General features: G+C 40.7%; 1 long non-coding RNA gene across 1 annotated transcript in view; it reads left to right on the plus strand.

The window, feature by feature from the left end:
- The first annotated feature begins 8,139 nt into the window (after positions 1–8,139).
- Positions 8,140–15,956, plus strand: part of LOC102370947 — a 43,979-nt gene continuing 36,162 nt past the window's right edge. Inside the window, exon 1 of the long non-coding RNA XR_323304.1 lies at positions 8,140–8,203. This is a non-coding gene — a long non-coding RNA (uncharacterized LOC102370947). The remainder of the gene's footprint in view (positions 8,204–15,956) is intronic.

Here is a 15,956-nt window from a genome sequence, read left to right on the forward strand (position 1 = left end):
ACTGCATGGAGGCCTCTGCCACAAGCCCCCAGAAGGCCTGACAACTGCTGCAGCAGCCAGGAGCTGGGGCTGGATGGGGCAGCCATGGGGGGGGGGTCTGGGAGAGCAGGTGGGTGTCAGGGGTCTTCAGGAGGGCTGGGGGGAGCAGGCAGGGGATGGAGCCAGGCGGGGATCCCCCATGGTCCTGTCCCCTTCTTCCAGCCCCCCCCCCCCAACTTACCGGCATGGACCTGGGTCCAGCTCCCTACAGCAATGAGCGGGGACTGCCTGAATCTCCAAAGCTCTCCGAATTGATTGAGAACTTTTTATTGATCTCCCAATTCAATTCAGATCCAGAGATTTGCCCACGTAATCTGGCCAAATCTCCTCCGAATTGAATCAGCACCCCAAGATTCACACAGCCCTACTGGATATCAATCTAACTCATAATGATCTGATGTGGTATATAATGTGTGTGCATGTGTATCAATTTTATTGTATGTATGTATCTATCTATAGAGAGAAAGATACTATATGGTATATACCATACATATATTTATAGTAGCAACCAGTCATCACATTGATTATCATTATCTCATGGTTTCCCCCTTGCCTTGTTCTCTCTAGTCAGTCTATACTCTGAGGATCTTACTGTCTCTCTCTCATCAATAAGTATGTTGATAGTAAAATGGGATGCAGACTTCTAGATGTAATGCAAAGCAAATAATAAATAATACCATGAGATGTCAATCAATCTATTTCTTTTTTGAATTGGTTGTTTCCCTGAAAATGCAAAGCAAATATTCTGGAGTTTGTGTGTTTGCTGCATCAGGGATTTAAAAAATTGGGTTTGTAAGAGAGTTTTACAAAGCCATAGCTGAGTATTCATTTTTTCAGAGCTATTTTGTAATATATTGTATGGACAAATGAGCCACTTAATTCATGTTAAAAGCACTCTAGTCCTACCTTCTGCTTTTAAATGTGATTTTTCATGTCTAGTCACACTAATGAGTAGTTTGGAAAGGTGCAGAAGTGAAGAATCAATAGTTTTGATGAAACATTTGACTTAATTAATTTCACCATATATATGGAGTAGTACTATGTGTAAGTAAACAAAACAAGGAATATCTTCCTTTGGGTAAAGAATGGGTGAGAACAGGTGCATGATGATAAAAATGAACTCTTAGATATAGGGCATTTTGCACACCTGGCTAGCTTGATAAATTACTTACTTGGTCTTACAGCCTTAGGTGTTCCAAAAAGCTGTGCCACCTATTCATAAGAAGGCTTCTAAGTTTCTGAATCCCCTTTGCATACTTTCATTTATTTCTTCTGTATGAATTACTTTTCTCTATTTTTCCAATAAAAGTTGTTCCCTTCATGTCAAAAGTATGTTTCAAACTCAGAGATTGATCAGAGGTTTCTTTCTGGCTTTTTGGTGAAGCTCACTGCTCTAGGTATTCATCCTCCAAAAAATTGCACTCTAATGTAATACCTACCTTGACATCTGGTCACTCTTTGCTGTCCATCTTATCTGATCTCTGTTTTTTATCATCATCAAAATTCATATTATCATATGTCTGTGTGTGCATGCATATGAATGTATGCTCCTTTTCATGTTTTGTTCTTATTTTCTTTATGTATTTTTACTGGTGTTACCTTGGATTTTTGTATCCTGTTCTCCCATTCACTGCAAACCAACAGACTACTCAAGCTAGGGGCCATTTGGTGACAACAGTGCGATACTGGCAGAAATGTATTCTGAGATCTGAGAACTGGGAGAACGGAGGCTCAAAACTGGGTATGGCTATTTCCTTCCTGAATTAGAGGCCCTGTCAGAAACTAGTCATTATCATGGCAGAAGGGAGAGAAGCAGAAATAGTCCCTGCCATTTTAAAGACTCAGTGGGCTCTAGGGTCGTGAAACTTTCTATAAGGCACCATTTCTGCTTTGTACTACTATGGATCAGTTTGATGTTTATATGAAGGACAGATCCAATTAAAGCTATTGAATAGAAAATTGTGGGGCATATCCTGTGACATTCCTAAACCAATGATAGTTAGATGCCAGAGAGGTCCTGACAGGGTAGTGAATCACTCTAGACATGCGCCATTCAGATACTCTCTCTCTAAAGCACACATTCTTTCCTACTGTTGGGCATAAGGTACTGAGCTAGATAGACCATTGATTTTACCCAGTATGGCAGTTCATATGTTCTTATGTTTAACCTCTATATTTACATAAAGACTACATTCCTCCAAGATAGGAAACAGCAGCACAAACCTGCCTTCCAAAATGTAGATCAATCCTCATAGAAAGCTATTATAGTTTTGCTGTATTACCATGAGATATTACAAAACAGAGTAATTATACAATGTACCATAGAAACTTCCAAATCATTGGGTCCCATAGTAAAGGTGACTTCCCAATGAAAGCTATAGTGTATTATCTGAGGTCTTGTGACAAGGTTAATCAATCAGGATATTGATTCATGTGTCCACTATTAAAGACAGACTCTTTATTATGATAATGCGGGGTGTTAATCCTCTAAGAATCTATCCCAGTAAAAGGGGTGGTCAGCCTTATATATCTAACTAAACTAAGCCTACAGCCCAGCTCTAGTTAGCAAATTGATAATTAGAATAGTCATGGACTCCAATTTGAAATTGAGCCACAAGACCATATTGTTAACAACTTACAGGAATAATACTATAATACATAGTTTAATACAGGAGATAAAAGCACAAACAGGGAACAATAATAATGGAGAGAAAAACAGAAATCAAAAAACTCTGTTTCTCTCCATGTGCAGCAATGTTGTAGGCATGGTAACTTCAATTAAGACTCACTCAATAACTGGAGTGAAGTACCCTGTATCACTCGGCCACCTCCCTTCAGGAATTTCTCCCTCATTCAGGGGCTCAATTCCTCAATTAGAGATGGGTGATACATTACCCTCATTAGCTTTCTTTAGACTGGGCTTTAGTCCTGGCCCTCCAGACTGGGTTTTGGTTCAGGTGACACCTGAGGAGTTTTGCTTGAAACCCAGGGGGAAATGCTCTCCACAGAGCTTCACACCAAACACACACTGTCCCAGACACATGGACATACTCAAGCACCCAGCAGTCAGACACCAATCGCACTCCCAATCTAACAATTATCCATGTTCCAGTTGCCCTAGACTCACACCAAGCCTTGGATCTAAACCCTTTTATACACCTCAAATCACATCGCTTCTATGAACCAGTCAGTCACTCGGGCTGCATCAGTCATTCCTCAATCCAGTCAATTCAGGAGATGCTGTTGTCACTCAAAATTTCATATACATACTTATCAAATTCTCAACCATCAAGAAATCATCTTATTAATCACCTTAGAGGGTGCTTTCCATACTTTGGGTGCTAATGGTGTTCCTGACTCAGCTTCACTGAGTATGCTTAAGGCTAAAAAAGTGGGTCATGGTTTAGCAGTTCACTGTTTCTAGAACCTACCTGACTCAACCATCAGTGAGCATTTCCAAGTCTACATAACTTAACTCAACTTTAGAAAACTTCTTAACTTATGACAGATCACTAACTAGGCTGGTAATGCTTGTGACCCAACACCACAATGTTGCTACCAAGAGAAGATAGACACTGGTTAGTTCTTCTCATTTTGATACCTTTGATAATGATGGAGGTGATAGATCATCTGATTTTTTTTTTAAATTTTAATCCATAGTTTTATCATGGATTTTCATGTTTGGAACTGTCTTCTTTACGTTTGCTTAGGGAGACCCAAACTTGGAGCAAAACTTCTCCTTTAGATTACATATGCAGTATGGCTGAAGCCAAAGGCAAGAAGGAAATCAATGGGCCTTGTTACATACTCATTTTAGGTGATTTCTAGAACTCTTAACCCCTGGATTGACTGCATGTTAACACCTTTAAGTGGCTTACAGCACTCATTATTCATCTTAAAGTTACACCACTCCAGGGTAGGATTATCTCTAGTCCACTTAATTTTGCTTCTGTTCCATTAAGGTGTGGCCACTCTCCACAGCCATTCTGACCAAGTTGAAGTCCTCCAGCATCCCAGGATGTAGAAGACCTTGCTGAATAAGAGCAAGTGGGGACATGGGGGAACACTGGAGCTGGGCACAGCGCCCCTGCCCCACTGATCCTACCAGGAAGATCGAATGCCACAGCCCTGGAGCACCCAGCAGCTGCATTGCCTCCCAGACTGTCTCACTGCTCTGAATGCCCAGGCCAGACTTGGGCTGTGGTGTCTGTTGGGGGGAAGCATGCTGGTGCTCACCCCTCCCACTGACCCACAGTTGAACCTGTGCCCACCTCCACTGCAATGTGTCCCTGCCTAGTGCTTGTACCCCCAGGACCCAGATACATGTCCTGGCAGGATTGGAGTGAAGGTTAATAGCTTCAGTGTGGCAGCGCAGGGCTAATTCCCACTGACCCCATGATCTGCTGGGCTGTGCAGAGCCCAGCTTCTAGCTCCCCCCACCTGGTGGGGGACAGCTGCAGTTGGCAGGCACCTGAAGCCCCTGAACATGATGTAGCAGCTGAATAGCTCCAAGCATGAAGTGTGGGGCTTGGCACTGCCCGTCTGGGCTGGGGCTGCACAGAGCAGGTGGGGAGGCTATTCCACTCACAGATGTCTTCCAAGCCCATGGGGCCTGATCCTTTTCAGAGCTCAGGTGATGCACAGCTGTCTGGAAGCCCAGGCATGGGGGGGCAGGGGGGGAAGGGAACTCTGGAGAAAAAAAGAATCGGGCCCCTTGGAGCTCAACAGTGAAATAGTTTGAGTGGTGGCAGGAGGCACCATGGCTGCTGTGCGCTCTGGGGCCTCAGTGCTCACTCTGCCTGGCAGGAGCAGTGAACCGGTCCTGCCCCTGGTAACCAAGCCTCTAGTGGCAAGTCAGAGCTGTTCAGATAAAGGACCATCAGAGATGGTTTTTCATCTTAAGGTGTGACTAATCCACTAAACTGAACAACACTAAGCCGATTAACATTTGTTTGGCTTACAGCATAGGATGTAACAAGGCCTAATGTATGCAACTGTTTGGCCTTCATCTGGGCTTACTTAAAACCCATAAAACTAAACTTCATGAACAAGGAGCATGATCTTTGGAGGTATAAATTCCCACATCCCCCACACAACCTCTCCCACTCCAGTGTCTTCCGGTCCTAGCTGAAAAATTTAAAAGTGCAGAGGTTAACTGAACAGTTTGGGATCTGCCAAGTTATGCATTCATTTACACTAATTGTGTGGGCTTTGTTTTGGCCCATTGTCTCTCCCCACTCATATCGGTTTCCCCACAGGCTTCATCCCCATGTAATAGGAATATAGGATTGCAAGAGCTTATTTAGGAAATACAGTATAAATAGAAAAAAACTAAATGGAACATATTATTGGGGGACTAAAACTAGTAGAATATATTAGATGTTGGTTAAAGTATAGCTTTCCTTTAAAACTTATATAGAGAGGATCATGCAAAAAGTTCAGTGAAAAAAATTATATCATCATTTATAAAAAGAAATTGTGTAAATCACACTATACGGCATATACCAATAATGTTGGACTGTGGACACAAAAATCTATAAAATACTTTGAGCAGCATCCTATGGGACTGAAAAGTCCTTTCCTAGCTCGCAAACTAGATACAACTTTAATCAGCTTCCCATGGCTACCAGCGTGCTGTGTTTGATAATAAACTGAAGGAAACTGAAAAATAATAGGACAGAATCTCATATATCTGCATTTGTTTAGAAAGGGGAATTTTACCAATTTTGCATATTCAGTTTATATTCACTATCACTAGTGTTAAGGAATTTTCTTTTGCTCTCTGTTTTTCCCTACAGTACTCGTGGAGCATCTCACTATTTCAAAATGCTCCTCCTGAGAACTGGTGTCAGCGAATGCTGCTCTTTTGCCAAATATAAAGTAAAATACATTCTGCCACTTTTTTTCTGTTAACAGAAGAAATAATCAGGCTTCACAGTATGTTCATGAATGAAAAAAAACAATAGACCTGTCCTTTGTAACTGAATATTTGATGGGCTATGAATGCATTCTATCTTGCAATTTACTCTTTTACATTTACTTGCTGAGTACTGATGGTATGTTCAGTGTTGTTAGTGTGGAAGAGGAGAAAAGTATGCTGCCCTCAAGGAGCCTGCATGTTTACAGAGGCTGAGTAAAAATTAATTGGATCACAGGAGTATTCTTTTACAGAACAGGTCCTTTGTTAAGATTAGGTTTATACGCTAATATAGAACCCTAGTAATAGAATCAGAGGATTTGAAGGGACCGCAAGGGTCATTTAATCCAATGTCTTTGTTGAGAGAACGGTGGTTTATAAAAGAACTACATTTTAAGGACTGATTTGAAGAAGATAAGTGTGCAGGCATATACAACTGAGTCAGAAAGAGAATTCCAAATTCATAGAGGGAGGGCAGAGAGATAAAGAACTTATTTGGGATTTGAAGACGGTGTGGAGGAATGTGTAATGGCAACACTAAGCTAGGTAGCGGCTAGGTTTTAAAAAAGAGTGAATGTAAAAGCAAGAAACTTAGAGCTGATGTAAAAAAAACAATAGGCAGTTGAGCAAGGAAATCAAGGAGCTGATGTTCAACTACCTGATTTTTGTGGCAATATTTTGGGGAGTTGGAAGGACCAATATGAAAAAGGTTATGATAATTATAATAGGAAATGACTGCATCTGGGAAAGTTCTAAGCAGAGGGAATAAGATTAGTGATGAGAAAGGAGTGAACAATTATGTTGAATTCATGAACCTGGGTACTAAGAATGCTGGGCTTGACTGAGAAAGTGGAAGATTAGGCTGGGGATAGCAGAATTCATTTTTCACTATGGCAATCCACTTGTACCTTGGGGAAGTAGTTAAGGAAGTGAGATGGAATGGAAGAAAATTAGGATGGTTGATTTTTGAAATATTAGCATAAAAGTACTTGAAGATGTTTGGCTGACTGGTACCTCCAAGGATCAGGGATGACCTGTAGAAAGAGGAAATGAGCGAAATGTATGAAAGGGGAACCCTGAGGTTAAATGCAAGAGAGGGAGATATACTGAAGTGGCAGGTAGCAAGGAAGTATGTGAACTACAAAACACCCTGCCATATAAGACAGGGGAAGAGGGAGTAATGGATTGAGGATGATGAGTTCAGAAACTTTACCTAGACATTTAGCTAAAATAGGTCATTGGTGATCTTGATAAGGCAGTTTCAGGGAGTGGATGAGGCATAAACTAGATTGAAAGGGTTTGAAGAGAGAATATGATGCAGAGAAAATCAGTGAAAGTGAGTGGAAAAAATGTTGAAGAACTTTGACAGCAAAAGAAGCAGTAGTTGGACAGGCAAGTGACATCAAAGTAAAACTATGGCATGCAAAAGGAAAGGAAAAATATGGCAGAGAGTGGGGTTTGGGATGAAGACAAGAGAATCAAATGAACTAAGGAAAGTCAAAAGTGTGGATTTAAATGGGTTAAGAGAGATGTTTAAGCAATAGCGGAGAAGAATAGAATGGAGATCTACCACTGAGCTAGAGGTATGTAAAAGGACAAAAAGCAGTATATGTATGTGAGAGAAGGAAAACTGAGAGAGGAAGATGTGTGAATTATAGCAGCAAAATATATGGCTGAGTTGTGTCCAGCCAAAGCTTAATATTTCATTCTGTGTTGTTAGTCTCACTTGGTATACTTCAGCATAATAGAAAGAAGGGTATATGAAAGAGTGTTTCTGGAACATGCTGCTTGTTCCACATTGGATCAAGCCAAGGCCTCGCATATGTAGTTGGGTGTAATGGAGGTCTGCCCCTGTTAGTAGGAAGAGGGGTTTGGGGAGAAGTGCAAGAAGCCTGAGGGAAAAGTGGCAGGATGAAGTAGCTGTCTGGGTGAACTGACCCAGGGGCTAGAAAAGGGCAAGCAGTTAATTGCAGAATTAACAGCACCTGGGCCCTGGGTGCAGGAAACAGGGTCACAGGACTGAAATGGGGCTGCAGATCTTCCATATCACAGGTGAGTAGCTAAATCACTAATGGTAATGCTGGATTGAGTTTCTCTTAATTTCTTCTGTGGGGGTTGGCTCCATTTATATAATTAATTAAATATTAATCAAGCCAGAGATATTGCCTGTTTATCCCACCTGTCAAAGTACTTCTTTGGTAGAAGAGTGGCTGAGCAGAGAATAAGACCAAGTCTCCCACCTCTCAAGTGAGTGAACTATTAGCTATTTTAGAATCTCTCTCTGTCCCTCAAAATTCATTGATGTAGAACCTTTTGTAAACAGAATTGAAATGTGTGGATTTCATTGAAAAGCTATGGTTTTCATTAAGTGGTATCATTCAACATCAACAACAATAAAAAGAAACATTAAAAGTATTCCCAGAAACCTCTCGCTTTATGCTACAAATCTAAAACAAAGGGGACTGAAATGCTATTAGTGTGGAAGATTTCTGCAATGACCCACCACTTAATAAGGTAAGTTGTGCCCAGAAAAATCTTAGAAATATTAAAATATACTGAGTGGATGAATTGATATTGCAAAAAAAAAGGGGGAGGAGATTAATTTCTTGAGGAAAAGATTTTGTGAGTGATATCTTTTATTGGACCAACTGAAGGGTTCTGATAGACTTAGACAAAGGGTGAAGATGGAAGTGCAGCTTCCTGAATGCTTTGCAGGAAGTGTTCTGAGTTACAATGATCCCCAGGGACTAAACAGAAGTTCACTGTTAGTTCTAGTGAGCCTGCAGCTAGGCCTATTGCTAAGGGAAATTTTCTCCCTGTGGGGCTGCAAACTTTTTAGAATGGGAGTGGGGAAAGGGAGTAGAAAGAGCTCATTTGGGGGTTTCCCCAGCCAGTGCTGGAGGGTGGGTCCCCCAGCCACCTTTGGTGGCTCCAATACATCCATGCCACCTTCCAGCAGAGGCTGAAAAACTCCTAGACCAAACTCCACCTGCTCCCTTTCCCCCCTCCCACTCAGAACACAGCGACAGACTGGCAGGCAGTGCAGACAGAAGTTACAGAAGATGCTGTTTTGAAACATAACATCTTCATCTGACCCTCATGCAATGAGGGTTCAGATTTTCACCTGACTGGCCATATTTGAAACTGTCTGCAGCCATGCACTTGTGTTTGGTAATGGCTACAAACTTCTTTCTGTGGCCAGATTGGGTGAAAATTGTTACTACTGTCTGTATCAAAACTTTCACGTGCAATGCTTTCTCCTTCATGGCTACCACATCATTTCAACACATATTCATGTTTTCTTTTTTATGCTTTAAAATACTAGAATATTGCAATTTTCTTTTTACATTCTTCTTAAATCCAATTAAAAATTAGCTATCCAAAACAACTGAAAGGGCCAAACATAAACACTCTACTGAAGCCTTATACCTGAAAATGCCTACAATATTAGTTTTCTATCTCCTGAAAAAAAAAAAATTCCTACCTGTGGATAGGATGAATACCCAGCTGTCTTCTTATGTTGCTCTTGTATTAAGTGCCTGTCTGCCTCATTTATAATCAAGATTGAAAGAAGGGTCACAGAGGAGTATAAGAGTATTACTTGGGCATGCAAGGATGAAATCAAGGAACCCAGAGCACAACCGGAGTTGCAGCTAGCAAGGGACATGAAGGGTAACAAGAAGGGTTTCTACAAGTATGTCAGCAACAAGAGGAAGATCGGGGAAAGGGTGGTCCCCATGGTGAATGGGGGAGGAGTGTTGTCAGCAGTTTAAGGGAAGTGATTCCCGTCCTCAACTTGGCACTGGTAAGGACACATCTGGAGTACTGTGTCTAGTTTTGGATCCCTACTACAGGAAGGATGTGATAAAATTGGAGAGAGTCCAGTGAAGAGCAATGAAAATAGTTAGTGATGAGCTGGGGCACATGACTTATGAGTAGGGATCCTTGAAATCTCTCTCTCATGGAAAACTTTGGAAAAATACAGAATTTGCCTTTTTTGTGCAACCCACCACTGATTGGCTGAAGGGCCCTGGCAGCCCTGTGCCTCACCTCTGATTAGCAAGAGGCAAAACCCACATTTCTGCCATAGTTTTTGCCTCTAGCCAATCAGTGGCAAGGCACAGGGCTGCTGGGGTCCCACCGCTGGTCACTGGCAGGGGGGTGCAGCAAAAAGAGGGAGAATACAGGTGCTGCTGCACAGCACATGTTGCACATCTGCCACTAGAAGGGTTTTGTTAAATACCTACGTGTTTCATTTTACTTACTGAAAAACATGGATTTTTATGGGGGGTTTCTGGAGATATTTGCTTTTTTTCAAAGAAAATCAGGACCCCTGCTTATGAGGAGAGGCTGACAGAACTGGGCTTATTTAGTCTGCAGAAGAGAAGACTGAGGGAGGATTTCATAGCATCCTTCCACTCCCTGAAGAGGGGTTCCAAAGAGGATGGAGCTAGACTGTTCTCAATGGTAGCAGATGAGAACAAAGAGCAAGGGAAGTTTAGGTTAGAGATTAGGAAGAACTTGTTTGCTAGGAGGGTAGTGAGAACATGTTACCCGGAGAGGTTGTGGAATCTCCATCCTTGGAAGTTTTTAGGACCCTGTAACAGGGAACCCTAGGCCTGTTACCAGAAAGCAGGGCAGCCCTGTTAAAACTAGAACCTTCTGGGCACAGCCTGCAGGCAGAGCAAGGGTTAGAAGCCAAGTCTTGCAGGCTAGTCAGCTGACTGGGGGCTGTCAGGTGACCGGGAGAGCGCTCAGGCCAAAACTACATAAGCCCTGGTCTGAGCTAGCCAGAGATCCCCAGTTGCAGAGAGGGTGGACTCCTGAGAACTCCAAGCAGAGCTGCAGCCACCCGATGAGAGGGAGAGAGGAGCAAGCAGTGGGACTCAGAGATGTGGAGCCCATGAAAAAAAGTGGGTAGGATAAGTGCCTTTGTTAACTTTCCTTTGTTATAGTCTATGGATTTACTCTTTAGGTTTGAGTTTAATCTGGTGGTTTGAGAATGAGACTGTAGGGGAGGTGGTGACCTCATTAGCATCTACAAGTCACAGCTACAGAGGGCCAGAAAGTAAAGTCAAACATAAAGGGACTCAGAAGTGCCCCAAGGTGTTTCCAAAGGCTACTGGAGATGGCACCCTGTTATGACCCACATAGACAAAGCCTTGACTGAGATGATGTAGTTGGGGATGGTCCTCCTTTGACCAGAAGGTTGGACTAGATGACCTCCTGAGGTCCCTTTCAATGCTAATTTGCTTAGATTCTGTAATTCTATATTCCATCCCATGTTTATTTTCGCCCCAAACAATTTACATTTTGAAAGTCTGATCCTGCTTTCATTCCAGCAATTCTTCCATTGAATTCAATAGAATTAGGATAAGGCCCTAAATACATAGTGAACAAAGGAGGGAAAAAAGAGTTACGAAAAATAATGTGACTGAATGATGAAATTAAGTGCTTGTCCTGGTAGTTCCAGGAATTTTTATGAGTTCTCTTATCACATTGAATGCAGTTACAAATAATTTTTGGTTTCATGGTCTGTATTCTTCTTATATAAATTGTTGAGATACCAGTTTGTATGCTGTAATTTAGATTGGCACTCTTACTGCTGAAATAATTTAACAATGCTTTTATACAAACACATTGAGTTTTTTGTTGAGCAGTTGCCTTCTTTTCAAGATCTGACAAGTAATCGGAACGTCTCCTCTTCTTTTTTGAAATGTTAATTTGAGTTATCGGTTACTAGCCTAGACCTGCTATGGATGCATTCGTTATAAAACATATTAAAACAAAGTCAGCATTTGAAATGTAATTTTTATAACAATTATTAGTAATAGTTTCTCATTTATTTGTAAAGTCTTGCTTGACTAATTAGAGCACTGATTATCTTACAGTGAATTTCCCTAACGATTATAACAGAAAGATTTAGATTAATGAAATAAAAAAGCAAACAGGAGAACAAGAAATATGTAAGGAATACACATCTTCATCTTGCTTAATATTTGTTAGCTGAAGAAATAGTAAATCTGCTCTTGATATGCCCAATGTTTTACTCTTGCATGTAGTTTAATTTTTTAGTAGATCAGTAAGTCAAATTTGATTAAACACTTTCTGATTTTATGCAAACAGTTCAGACTTATTATTATGTTTTAAATTAAGATTGCACTCATATCCAAACAGCTACCTTGAGATATCATAGTTCAATCCTTACTATAGGATTGTCCATCAGAAAGAATAATGAGTTCCTGATTTTCTTACATCATATAATGTTTATTTTCATAAAAGAAAAAATGTTAGCAGATTCTTTTTATGTCAACTTATAGCACCATTGGCCTGGACAGCATTTCTCAGTACAAAGTGCCCAATAGAGATTAAGGATGAACAGAACTCAAAATACAGGATCCAGATCTGAATTTTAATCATAGACTCATAGAAAATTTGGTTTGGAAGGGACCTCAGGAGGTCATCTAGTCCAAAACCCTGCTCAAAGCAGGGCCATCCCCAAGTAGTTTATCTCAGCCAAAGCTTTGTCTAGCAGGGTCTCAAAAACATCCAAGGATAGAGATTCCACAACCCCTCTGAGTAACCTGTTCCAGTGCTTTATTACCCTTCTAGTGACAATTTTTTTCCTAATATCTAACCTAAACTTCCCTTGCTGCAACTTAAGACTGTTGCTCCTTGTTCTGTCATCTGCCACCACTGAGAACAGTCCAGCTCCATCCTCTTTTGACTTCCCCTTCAGGTAGCTGAAGCCTGCTATTAAATCCCCTCTCGGTCTCCTCTTCTCTGGAGTAAATAAGCCTAGTTCCTTCAGTCTTTCCTCATAAGTTATGTCCCCCAGAACCCTCACCATTTTTGTTGACCTCCACTGGACTCTCTCCAATTTGTCCACATCCTCTCTGTAGTGGGGGGCCCAAAAATGACACTCTACTTCAGATGTGGCCTCACCAGTTCTGAATAGAGGGGACTAATCAGTAATCACTTCCCTTGACCTGTGGACAATGCTGCTACCAGTGCAGCCCAGTATGCTAGCAGCCTTCCTTGCAACAAGGGCACATTTTTTACTCATATTCAGCTTATTGCCCACTATAACCCCCAAGTCCTTTTTTGCAGAGCTGCTGCCTGGATAGTCAGCCCCCAGCCTGTACAGGTAATGGGATTGCTCCACCCTAAGTGCAGGACTTTGCACTTGTCCTTGATGAACCTCATAAGGTTCCTTTTGGCCCAATCTTTCGATTTGTCTAGGTCACTCAGAATCCTAGCCCTACCCCGCAGTGTATCTACTAGTCCCCCCAACTTGGTGTCATCTGCAAACTTTCTGAGGGTGCACACTCTGTGCCATCCTTCAGGTCATTAAGACATTGAACAAAACTGGCCCCAGGGCTGACCCTGGGGGCACTCCATTTGATACCGGCTGCCTACTAGACATTGAACCATTGATTACTATTTTTTGAGCCCGATGCTCCAGCCACTTTTCTAACCACCTTACATTTCCATTCATCCAGCCCATACTTCCTTAGCTTACCTACAAGAATGCTGTCAGAGACCATATCAAAAGCCTTGCTTAAATCAAGGTATCCCACATCCACTGGTCTCCTCACATTCACAGAGCCAGTCACCTTGTCATAGAAGACAATCAGGTTGGTCAGGCATGACTTTCCCTTGGTGAATCTATGCTGACTGTTCCTAATCACCTTCTTCTCCAAGTGCTTAGAAATCAATTACTTGAGGATATGCTCCATGATTTTTCTAGGGACAGAGGTGAGGCTGACTGGTCTGTAGTTCCCTGGATCCTCCTTTTTCCCTTTCTTAAATATGGACACTGTTTGCCCTTTTCCAATCATCTGGGACCTCTCCTGATTGCCATGAGTTTTCAAAGATGATGTCCAGTGGCTCTACAGTCTCATCAGCCAACTCCCTTAGCACCCTCAGTTGCATCCCATCTAGCCCCCTGGACTTGTATATGTCCAGCTTTTCTAAATAGTCTGTAACCTGTTCTTCAACCTGTTAGGTGCTTACCTCCTCCCCAAACTGTGGGTCCTGATGCAGTAGTCTGGGAGCTGACTTTACCTACCAAGACTAAGATGAAATAGGCATTAAGCACTAAAGCCTTTTCTGCATCCTCTGCCACAAGATTGCCTCTCCCCAAAAGGTTTAACTCAGCCATGACCATAAATGGAGATTTAAGATCACTTGGCCACACCCAGACTTAAATTGCTAGCCTTTTTGTTTCAAGTTCATGACGGAGGCCCTTTAGCCACAAAACAGGCCTACTGAACTAATCTCCCTGAACTTCCTGGAGTTTTGTTTTATCCTATCATAGAGACTGGGTGCAGCTATGTAATTCAAATAAACATTTGAATTTCCACCAACTTTAGGGGCCTTTGCTTCTGGTGGCTTTGATTTAAAGCTTATGTCTAGGATATACATTCTCTGAATTATGAGAGAAAAGGAATTAGCATGAATACTATTCTATTTTACTTCATAAGGGTATATTGTAAAAGGGATTAAATTTGGAATTTTAATTGATAAAGTCAGCATGTATGCGCGCGTGCACACACTTACACGCGCGCGCGCACACACACACACACACACACACACACACACACAGTGATATTTCTCTTCTCATCTCTACTTTGAAAAGAGAGATTTTTGTAGTAATTCTAGCAAGTGTTGTAAATGTCTGGATAGTGGCAGAACCTTGTGAATTTCAAAGAGATTAGGCTCATGTTTAGATTGAGTTTCCAGTAAAGCTTTCCTGGCTTGACAGGCTGAAAATGACTATTATCTGAAAGAAAAGGGGAACTTTCCAAAATGGGAAGATAAAGCAAACATTGAACTGTTATTGCAGAGCAGGGTAGAAACCATTCCTTTGTGTAATATGTCCAAGTGTTGAAAATAGTCTTTGTGATTTTAGTGAATACTTAACTAATCCTCCACTGCTCAAACTGATTTACAGTTAGTTAAAATATATATGAATGCTTACCTCAGTAAAATTTAATGCATGTGACACACTTGGAAATTGTTAATTTGTTGACCAAAGAGAGAAGGGGGAAATTGGAGGATTAAACCTAGAAGAATGGCTGAATATGGACTTGAATAACAAGAAGAGATCAATTATCTTGTGGATATGCTTGCATAACCCCTGTTAATGGGAATTACATGCATGACACATCAACAAGAAAACATATCCTGAACAACATACCCTGAACTTTGTATTTTTCAGTGATAAAATGATCAAAATCAAAAGATCATTATGACAAGATGTTGGTGGCTGATTTCCTTCTATGATGCAGGAAGGAGAATGCCAGATTTAAAAAGGGTTTAGGTTCTTGGAAGAATTATTTTATTATAAGAAAGCTATGAATTGTGATATTGGTTTTAAATTATTATTAAACATTTCAGATCCACTATTAAATGCAGAAAGTAATCTAATAGACAGTTAATGATTAAATTGGAGGTAAAAATATGCAGTTGATACCAAATTTAGATCTTAATGGTACAATGTCAAAAGTTAAAAGCATGTAACTTACAAGTTATTACAATCCAAGGTCACTGTGTCCAAAAGCAAATGTGTAACAGAAAATGCACAGTTGCATCCTTGGGCGTTCTCAGGGAATGATAAAGGTACTTAAAGACAAGAAATTATGTTGTGTATTGACAGTACTGCTTTAGAATTGTATAACTGTAGGATAAACTAATGAACATAAAAAATCAAGTAGTCTGGTATTTATGGAGCATATGTGGAAAACCATGTTTGGACTTTCAAATAGGGGCATTTGTTAGTGAATAAGTGACTGGGGTGACATATCTAGCCAATGCAGAGTGATCCAGGGTTAAATTAAAAATTTAAAATAATTAAAATTAAAAATAAGGAATAATTTAATATTTATTAAATTATAATAATTTAATTTTATAATATTTAAATTATATATAAAATAATATATCTTATATAATTATATATTTATTAACATATAATAAATATTATATTTATAATAATTTA

The sequence above is a fragment of the Alligator sinensis genome, unplaced genomic scaffold (assembly GCF_000455745.1).
Source record: "Alligator sinensis unplaced genomic scaffold, ASM45574v1 scaffold375_1, whole genome shotgun sequence".
Taxonomy (NCBI): Eukaryota; Metazoa; Chordata; order Crocodylia; family Alligatoridae; genus Alligator; species Alligator sinensis.